Source organism: Montipora capricornis, unplaced genomic scaffold, assembly GCF_036669925.1.
Source record: "Montipora capricornis isolate CH-2021 unplaced genomic scaffold, ASM3666992v2 scaffold_358, whole genome shotgun sequence".
Taxonomy (NCBI): Eukaryota; Metazoa; Cnidaria; class Anthozoa; order Scleractinia; family Acroporidae; genus Montipora; species Montipora capricornis.
In genome coordinates, this window is record NW_027180092.1 from 37,455 (window position 1) to 45,355 (window position 7,901).

The following is a 7,901-nucleotide window of genomic DNA, read 5'->3' on the forward strand; positions in this document are numbered from 1 at the left end:
CTCGAGTCCCGGATGTTGAAAGGAATTTTTGAACGGGAAACATTAACTCTCTGCATTTTACCAATGCCATTGCCGGTGAAGGGTTAAAGAACCATCACAGAGGAAACAGTTATTTGCTCAGTTCAACTTGCCCGCTCAAAACACACAACAAGAACGGGCTTTCTTCCGTCTACGACCATACCACAGGCAAAAAACCGGGTCTCGTCCGATCCCCGTAGTCAAATCCTGTAGGGCGAGAGTAGTACTTCGACGGGAGACCGCTTGGGAATATCTCGTGTTGTAGACTTCTATTTGACTCTACATTTTGTCGTTATATGACTTGTTTTACTTTGGTTTTCTGTGGGCATTGAGCTAATTAGCACGCGCGCTTGTAAAACTTGTCGTCACAATTCAAGCTTTAGCAAATGACATTCCATGGAATCGAATCGAGGAAAAGCTTTGTTTACTCGAGTCCCGGATGTTGAAAGGAATTTTTGAACGGGAAACATTAACTCTCTGCATTTTACCAATGCCATTGCCGGTGAAGGGTTAAAGAACCATCACAGAGGAAACAGTTATTTGCTCAGTTCAACTTGCCCGCTCAAAACACACAACAAGAACGGGCTTTCTTCCGTCTACGACCATACCACAGGCAAAAAACCGGGTCTCGTCCGATCCCCGTAGTCAAATCCTGTAGGGCGAGAGTAGTACTTCGACGGGAGACCGCTTGGGAATATCTCGTGTTGTAGACTTCTATTTGACTCTACATTTTGTCGTTATATGACTTGTTTTACTTTGGTTTTCTGTGGGCATTGAGCTAATTAGCACGCGCGCTTGTAAAACTTGTCGTCACAATTCAAGCTTTAGCAAATGACATTCCATGGAATCGAATCGAGGAAAAGCTTTGTTTACTCGAGTCCCGGATGTTGAAAGGAATTTTTGAACGGGAAACATTAACTCTCTGCATTTTACCAATGCCATTGCCGGTGAAGGGTTAAAGAACCATCACAGAGGAAACAGTTATTTGCTCAGTTCAACTTGCCCGCTCAAAACACACAACAAGAACGGGCTTTCTTCCGTCTACGACCATACCACAGGCAAAAAACCGGGTCTCGTCCGATCCCCGTAGTCAAATCCTGTAGGGCGAGAGTAGTACTTCGACGGGAGACCGCTTGGGAATATCTCGTGTTGTAGACTTCTATTTGACTCTACATTTTGTCGTTATATGACTTGTTTTACTTTGGTTTTCTGTGGGCATTGAGCTAATTAGCACGCGCGCTTGTAAAACTTGTCGTCACAATTCAAGCTTTAGCAAATGACATTCCATGGAATCGAATCGAGGAAAAGCTTTGTTTACTCGAGTCCCGGATGTTGAAAGGAATTTTTGAACGGGAAACATTAACTCTCTGCATTTTACCAATGCCATTGCCGGTGAAGGGTTAAAGAACCATCACAGAGGAAACAGTTATTTGCTCAGTTCAACTTGCCCGCTCAAAACACACAACAAGAACGGGCTTTCTTCCGTCTACGACCATACCACAGGCAAAAAACCGGGTCTCGTCCGATCCCCGTAGTCAAATCCTGTAGGGCGAGAGTAGTACTTCGACGGGAGACCGCTTGGGAATATCTCGTGTTGTAGACTTCTATTTGACTCTACATTTTGTCGTTATATGACTTGTTTTACTTTGGTTTTCTGTGGGCATTGAGCTAATTAGCACGCGCGCTTGTAAAACTTGTCGTCACAATTCAAGCTTTAGCAAATGACATTCCATGGAATCGAATCGAGGAAAAGCTTTGTTTACTCGAGTCCCGGATGTTGAAAGGAATTTTTGAACGGGAAACATTAACTCTCTGCATTTTACCAATGCCATTGCCGGTGAAGGGTTAAAGAACCATCACAGAGGAAACAGTTATTTGCTCAGTTCAACTTGCCCGCTCAAAACACACAACAAGAACGGGCTTTCTTCCGTCTACGACCATACCACAGGCAAAAAACCGGGTCTCGTCCGATCCCCGTAGTCAAATCCTGTAGGGCGAGAGTAGTACTTCGACGGGAGACCGCTTGGGAATATCTCGTGTTGTAGACTTCTATTTGACTCTACATTTTGTCGTTATATGACTTGTTTTACTTTGGTTTTCTGTGGGCATTGAGCTAATTAGCACGCCGCGCAAATTGTAAAACTTGTCGACTCAACATTTCAAGCGTTAGCAACTGACCATTCCATGGAATCGAATAACAGAGGAAAAGCTATATGTTTACTCGAGTCCCGGATGTTGAACAGGAAATGCAGTTGAACTGAAACATGTCACTCTCTTCATAATTTTACCAATGCCATATGCCGGTTACAGGGTTAAATGAACCATCAGAACATAGTAAACAGTTATTTGCTCAGATCAACTGGCGCCGCGCAAAACACACAACCAAAAACGGGCTTTCTTCCGTCTACGACCATACCACAGGCAAAAAACCGTGCGTCTCGTCCGAATCCCCGTAGTCAATCCTCCTGTCATGCCAGCAGACAGAAGCGATCAGTAACGCGTCTCACGGTGACACGGGCGTCCGAGGAAAATCGAGAGTAATGCGTCGTAGGTCGTAGACTTCTAAGCATTGACTCTACATTTATTGATCGTTAGTATAGACCATTGTTTTAACTGATTGGTTTTCTTGTGGGCATTACGAACTAATCGAGGCACGGCTGCGCTTGTGATAAAACGTGTCGTCAACAAATTCACAGCTTTAGCACATGAAACATTCACATGGCAAATACGAATCGAGGAAAAGCTTTGTTGTACTACGAGTCCCGAGTACGTTGAAAGGATTTTGTAATTGCTGTCACGTAACGCCAAATATCATTTTGACATAGTTGAGACTGTCTTTGAGTAGAGGTCATTTTACCAATGCCATCGCCGCATTGCAAGTGTTAAACGAACCATCACGAAGGAAACAGTTATTTGCTCATTTCAACTTCCAGCCCACAGACAATCCAAAACACACAACAAGAACTGGCTTTCTTCGCGTCTACTACCGCATACCACAGGCAAAAAACCGGGTCGCGTCCCGATCCCCGTAGTCAAATCCTGTAGAGCGAGAGTAGTACTTCGACGGGAGAACCGCTTGGGAATATCTCGTGTTGTAGACTTCTATTTTGACTCTACATTTTGTCGTTATATGACTTGTTTTACTTTGGTTTTTCTGTGGTCATTGAGCTAATTAAGGCACGCGCGCTTGTAAATGGTAACACATGTTAGATCGTATAACAATTCAAGTCTTTTGGGGCCCCAAATCATTAACACATACCAAAAATGGAATCGGAATCTGAGGCAAATACCTTTATCGTGTGTATTACAGTCGAAATCCCGGATGTTGAAAAGGAATATTTTCTTGAACGGGTAACCATTAACTGCTCGATGCTATTTTACCTAATGCCATGTTGGTCCCAATGGTGAAGGGTTTAAAGAACCCCGACACGAGGAAACATTTATTATTGCTCATTTTCAACCTTGTCCCGCCATCAAAACACACAACAAGAAACCGGGCTTTCCTTCCGTCTACGACCATACCACAGGCAAAAAACCCCCGGGTCTCGTTCCGATCCCCTGTAGTGCAAATCCTGTAGGGCGAGTAGTAGTAACTTTCTTGACGGGAGAACCGCTTTGGGGAATTGTCTCTGGGTTATGTAGCACTATCTATTTGACTCTACATTTTAGGTCGTTATATGACTTGTTTTTACTTTGTATGGCTTTTGTTCTGTGGGCATGTGAGCTAATTAGCGGACGCGCGCTGTGTAAAACTTTGGTCGTCCCATCATCAAGTCAAGCTTTAAGCCAAAATGACATTCCATGGAATCGAATCAAGGAAAAGCTTTGTTTACTCGAGTCCCGGATGTTGAAAGGAATATTTGAAGGGGAAACATTAACTCTCTGCATTTTACCAATGCCAGTGCCAGTAAATGGTTAAAAAACCATCACAGAGGAACAGTTATTTGCTCAGTTCAACTTGGCCCGCTCAAAACACACAACAAGAACGGGCTTTCTTCCGTCTACGCCATACCACAGGCAAAAAACCGGGTCTCGTCCGATCCCCGTAGTCAAATCCTGTAGGGCGAGAGTAGTACTTCGACCGGAGACCGCTTGGGAATATCTCGTGTTGTAGACTTCTATTTGACTCTACATTTTGTCGGTTATATGACTTGTTTTACTTTGGTTTTCTGTGGGCATTGAGCTAATTAGCACGCGCGCTTGTAAAACTTGTCGTCACAATTCAAGCTTTAGCAAATGACATTCCATGGAATCGAATCGAGGAAAAGCTTTGTTTACTCGAGTCCCGGATGTTGAAAGGAATTTTTGAACGGGAAACATTACACCTCTGCATTTTACCAATGCCATTGCCGGTGAAGGGTTAAAGAACCATCACAGAGGAAACAGTTATTTGCTCAGTTCAACTTGCCCGCTCAAAACACACAACAAGAACGGGCTTTCTTCCGTCTACGACCATACCACAGGCAAAAAACCGGGTCTCGTCCGATCCCCGTAGTCAAATCCTGTAGGGCGAGAGTAGTACTTCGACGGGAGACCGCTTGGGAATATCTCGTGTTGTAGACTTCTATTTGACTCTACATTTTGTCGTTATATGACTTGTTTTACTTTGGTTTTCTGTGGGCATTGAGCTAATTAGCACGCGCGCTTGTAAAACTTGTCGTCACAATTCAAGCTTTAGCAAATGACATTCCATGGAATCGAATCGAGGAAAAGCTTTGTTTACTCGAGTCCCGGATGGTGGAAGGAAGGTTTGTACGGGAAACATTAACTCTCTGCAGTTTACCAATGCCATTGCCGGTGAAGGGTTAAAGAGCCATCCCGGAGAGAACAGTTATTTGCTCAGTTCAACTTGCCCGCTCAAAACACACAACAAGAACGGGCTTTCTTCCGTCTACGACCATACCACAGGCAAAAAACCGGGTCTCGTCCGATCCCCGTAGTCAAATCCTGTAGGGCGAGAGTAGTACTTCGACGGGAGACCGCTTGGGAATATCTCGTGTTGTAGACTTCTATTTGACTCTACATTTTGTCGTTATATGACTTGTTTTACTTTGGTTTTCTGTGGGCATTGAGCTAATTAGCACGCGCGCTTGTAAAACTTGTCGTCACAATTCAAGCTTTAGCAAATGACATTCCATGGAATCGAATCGAGGAAAAGCTTGGTTTACTCGAGTCCCGGATGTTGAAAGGAATTTTTGAACGGGAAACATTAACTCTCTGCATTTTACCAATGCCATTGCCGGTGAAGGGTTTAAGAACCATCACAGAGGAAACAGTTATTTGCTCAGTTCAACTTGCCCGCTCAAAACACACAACAAGAACGGGCTTTCTTCCGTCTACGACCATACCACAGGCAAAAAACCGGGTCTCGTCCGATCCCCGTAGTCAAATCCTGTAGGGCGAGAGTAGTACTTCGACGGGAGACCGCTTGGGAATATCTCGTGTTGTAGACTTCTATTTGACTCTACATTTTGTCGTTATATGACTTGTTTTACTTTGGTTTTCTGTGGGCATTGAGCTAATTAGCACGCGCGCTTGTAAAACTTGTCGTCACAATTCAAGCTTTAGCAAATGACATTCCATGGAATCGAATCGAGGAAAAGCTTTGTTTACTCGAGTCCCGGATGTTGAAAGGAATTTTTGAACGGGAAACATTAACTCTCTGCATTTTACCAATGCCATTGCCGGTGAAGGGTTAAAGAACCATCACAGAGGAAACAGTTTTTTGCTCAGTTCAACTTGCCCGCTCAAAACACACAACAAGAACGGGCTTTCTTCCGTCTACGACCATACCACAGGCAAAAAACCGGGTCTCGTCCGATCCCCGTAGTCAAATCCTGTAGGGCGAGAGTAGTACTTCGACGGGAGACCGCTTGGGAATATCTCGTGTTGTAGACTTCTATTTGACTCTACATTTTGTCGTTATATGACTTGTTTTACTTTGGTTTTCTGTGGGCATTGAGCTAATTAGCACGCGCGCTTGTAAAACTTGTCGTCACAATTCAAGCTTTAGCAAATGACATTCCATGGAATCGAAATCGAGGAAAGCTTTGTTTACTCGAGTCCCGGATGTTGAAAGGAATTTTTGAACGGGAAACATTAACTCTCTGCATTTTACCAATGCCATTGCCGGTGAAGGGTTAAAGAACCATCACAGAGGAAACAGTTATTTGCTCAGTTCAACTTGCCCGCTCAAAACACACAACAAGAACGGGCTTTCTTCCGTCTACGACCATACCACAGGCAAAAAACCGGGTCTCGTCCGATCCCCGTAGTCAAATCCTGTAGGGCGAGAGTAGTACTTCGACGGGAGACCGCTTGGGAATATCTCGTGTTGTAGACTTCTATTTGACTCTACATTTTGTCGTTATATGACTTGTTTTACTTTGGTTTTCTGTGGGCATTGAGCTAATTAGCACGCGCGCTTGTAAAACTTGTCGTCACAATTCAAGCTTTAGCAAATGACATTCCATGGAATCGAATCGAGGAAAAGCTTTGTTTACTCGAGTCCCGGATGTTGAAAGGAATTTTTGAACGGGAAACATTAACTCTCTGCATTTTACCAATGCCATTGCCGGTGAAGGGTTAAAGAACCATCACAGAGGAAACAGTTATTTGCTCAGTTCAACTTGCCCGCTCAAAACACACAACAAGAACGGGCTTTCTTCCGTCTACGACCATACCACAGGCAAAAAACCGGGTCTCGTCCGATCCCCGTAGTCAAATCCTGTAGGGCGAGAGTAGTACTTCGACGGGAGACCGCTTGGGAATATCTCGTGTTGTAGACTTCTATTTGACTCTACATTTTGTCGTTATATGACTTGTTTTACTTTGGTTTTCTGTGGGCATTGAGCTAATTAGCACGCGCGCTTGTAAAACTTGTCGTCACAATTCAAGCTTTAGCAAATGACATTCCATGGAATCGAATCGAGGAAAAGCTTTGTTTACTCGAGTCCCGGATGTGAAAAGGAATTTTAGAACGGAATACATTAACTCTCTGCATTTTACCATGCCATTGCCGGTGAAGGTTAAAGAACCATCAAAGAGGAAACAGTTATTTGCTCAGTTCAACTTGCCCGCTCAAAACACACAACAAGAACGGGCTTTCTTCCGTCTACGACCATACCACAGGCAAAAAACCGGGTCTCGTCCGATCCCCGTAGTCAAATCCTGTAGGGCGAGAGTAGTACTTCGACGGGAGACCGCTTGGGAATATCTCGTGTTGTAGACTTCTATTTGACTCTACATTTTGTCGTTATATGACTTGTTTTACTTTGGTTTTCTGTGGGCATTGAGCTAATTAGCACGCGCGCTTGTAAAACTTGTCGTCACAATTCAAGCTTTAGCAAATGACATTCCATGGAATCGAATCGAGGAAAAGCTTTGTTTACTCGAGTCCCGGATGTTGAAAGGAATTTTTGAACGGGAAACATTAACTCTCTGCATTTTACCAATGCCATTGCCGGTGAAGGGTTAAAGACCATCACAGAGGAAACAGTTATTTGCTCAGTTCAACTTGCCCGCTCAAAAACACAACAAGAACGGGCTTTCTTCCGTCTACGACACCATACCACAGGCAAAAAACCGGGTCTCGTCCGATCCCCGTAGTCAAATCCTGTAGGGCGAGAGTAGTACTTCGACGGGAGACCGCTTGGGAATATCTCGTGTTGTAGACTTCTATTTGACTCTACATTTTGTCGTTATATGACTTGTTTTACTTTGGTTTTCTGTGGGCATTGAGCTAATTAGCACGCGCGCTTGATACAAACTTGTCGTCACAATTCAAGCTTTAGCAAATTGACATTCCATGCGAATCGAATCGCAGGAAAAAGGCTTTGTTTACTCGAGTCCCGGATGTTGAAAGGAATTTTTGAACGGGAAAC

General features: G+C 44.1%; 12 non-coding genes and 3 pseudogenes across 12 annotated transcripts; all 15 read left to right on the plus strand.

Annotated features, from left to right (window-relative positions):
- The first annotated feature begins 167 nt into the window (after positions 1-167).
- Positions 168-286, plus strand: LOC138035303 (5S ribosomal RNA). Its single transcript, XR_011129513.1, has one exon. It is a non-coding gene; the product is annotated as a 5S ribosomal RNA (ribosomal RNA).
- A 326-nt stretch (positions 287-612) lies between these two features.
- Positions 613-731, plus strand: LOC138035304 (5S ribosomal RNA). Its single transcript, XR_011129514.1, has one exon. It is a non-coding gene; the product is annotated as a 5S ribosomal RNA (ribosomal RNA).
- A 326-nt stretch (positions 732-1,057) lies between these two features.
- LOC138035305 (5S ribosomal RNA) lies at positions 1,058-1,176 on the plus strand. Its single transcript, XR_011129515.1, has one exon. It is a non-coding gene; the product is annotated as a 5S ribosomal RNA (ribosomal RNA).
- Positions 1,177-1,502: 326 nt separating this feature from the next.
- On the plus strand, positions 1,503-1,621 carry LOC138035306 (5S ribosomal RNA). Its single transcript, XR_011129516.1, has one exon. It is a non-coding gene; the product is annotated as a 5S ribosomal RNA (ribosomal RNA).
- A 326-nt stretch (positions 1,622-1,947) lies between these two features.
- On the plus strand, positions 1,948-2,066 carry LOC138035307 (5S ribosomal RNA). The gene has a single exon (XR_011129517.1). It is a non-coding gene; the product is annotated as a 5S ribosomal RNA (ribosomal RNA).
- A 930-nt stretch (positions 2,067-2,996) lies between these two features.
- Positions 2,997-3,119, plus strand: LOC138035324 (5S ribosomal RNA; annotated as a pseudogene).
- An 898-nt stretch (positions 3,120-4,017) lies between these two features.
- Positions 4,018-4,135, plus strand: LOC138035323 (5S ribosomal RNA; annotated as a pseudogene).
- Positions 4,136-4,462: 327 nt separating this feature from the next.
- Positions 4,463-4,581, plus strand: LOC138035309 (5S ribosomal RNA). Its single transcript, XR_011129519.1, has one exon. It is a non-coding gene; the product is annotated as a 5S ribosomal RNA (ribosomal RNA).
- Positions 4,582-4,907: 326 nt separating this feature from the next.
- LOC138035310 (5S ribosomal RNA) lies at positions 4,908-5,026 on the plus strand. The gene has a single exon (XR_011129520.1). It is a non-coding gene; the product is annotated as a 5S ribosomal RNA (ribosomal RNA).
- A 326-nt stretch (positions 5,027-5,352) lies between these two features.
- Positions 5,353-5,471, plus strand: LOC138035311 (5S ribosomal RNA). Its single transcript, XR_011129521.1, has one exon. It is a non-coding gene; the product is annotated as a 5S ribosomal RNA (ribosomal RNA).
- A 326-nt stretch (positions 5,472-5,797) lies between these two features.
- Positions 5,798-5,916, plus strand: LOC138035312 (5S ribosomal RNA). Its single transcript, XR_011129522.1, has one exon. It is a non-coding gene; the product is annotated as a 5S ribosomal RNA (ribosomal RNA).
- Positions 5,917-6,242: 326 nt separating this feature from the next.
- Positions 6,243-6,361, plus strand: LOC138035313 (5S ribosomal RNA). The gene has a single exon (XR_011129523.1). It is a non-coding gene; the product is annotated as a 5S ribosomal RNA (ribosomal RNA).
- A 326-nt stretch (positions 6,362-6,687) lies between these two features.
- Positions 6,688-6,806, plus strand: LOC138035314 (5S ribosomal RNA). The gene has a single exon (XR_011129524.1). It is a non-coding gene; the product is annotated as a 5S ribosomal RNA (ribosomal RNA).
- A 324-nt stretch (positions 6,807-7,130) lies between these two features.
- LOC138035315 (5S ribosomal RNA) lies at positions 7,131-7,249 on the plus strand. Its single transcript, XR_011129525.1, has one exon. It is a non-coding gene; the product is annotated as a 5S ribosomal RNA (ribosomal RNA).
- A 324-nt stretch (positions 7,250-7,573) lies between these two features.
- On the plus strand, positions 7,574-7,694 carry LOC138035322 (5S ribosomal RNA; annotated as a pseudogene).
- Positions 7,695-7,901: the final 207 nt, after the last annotated feature.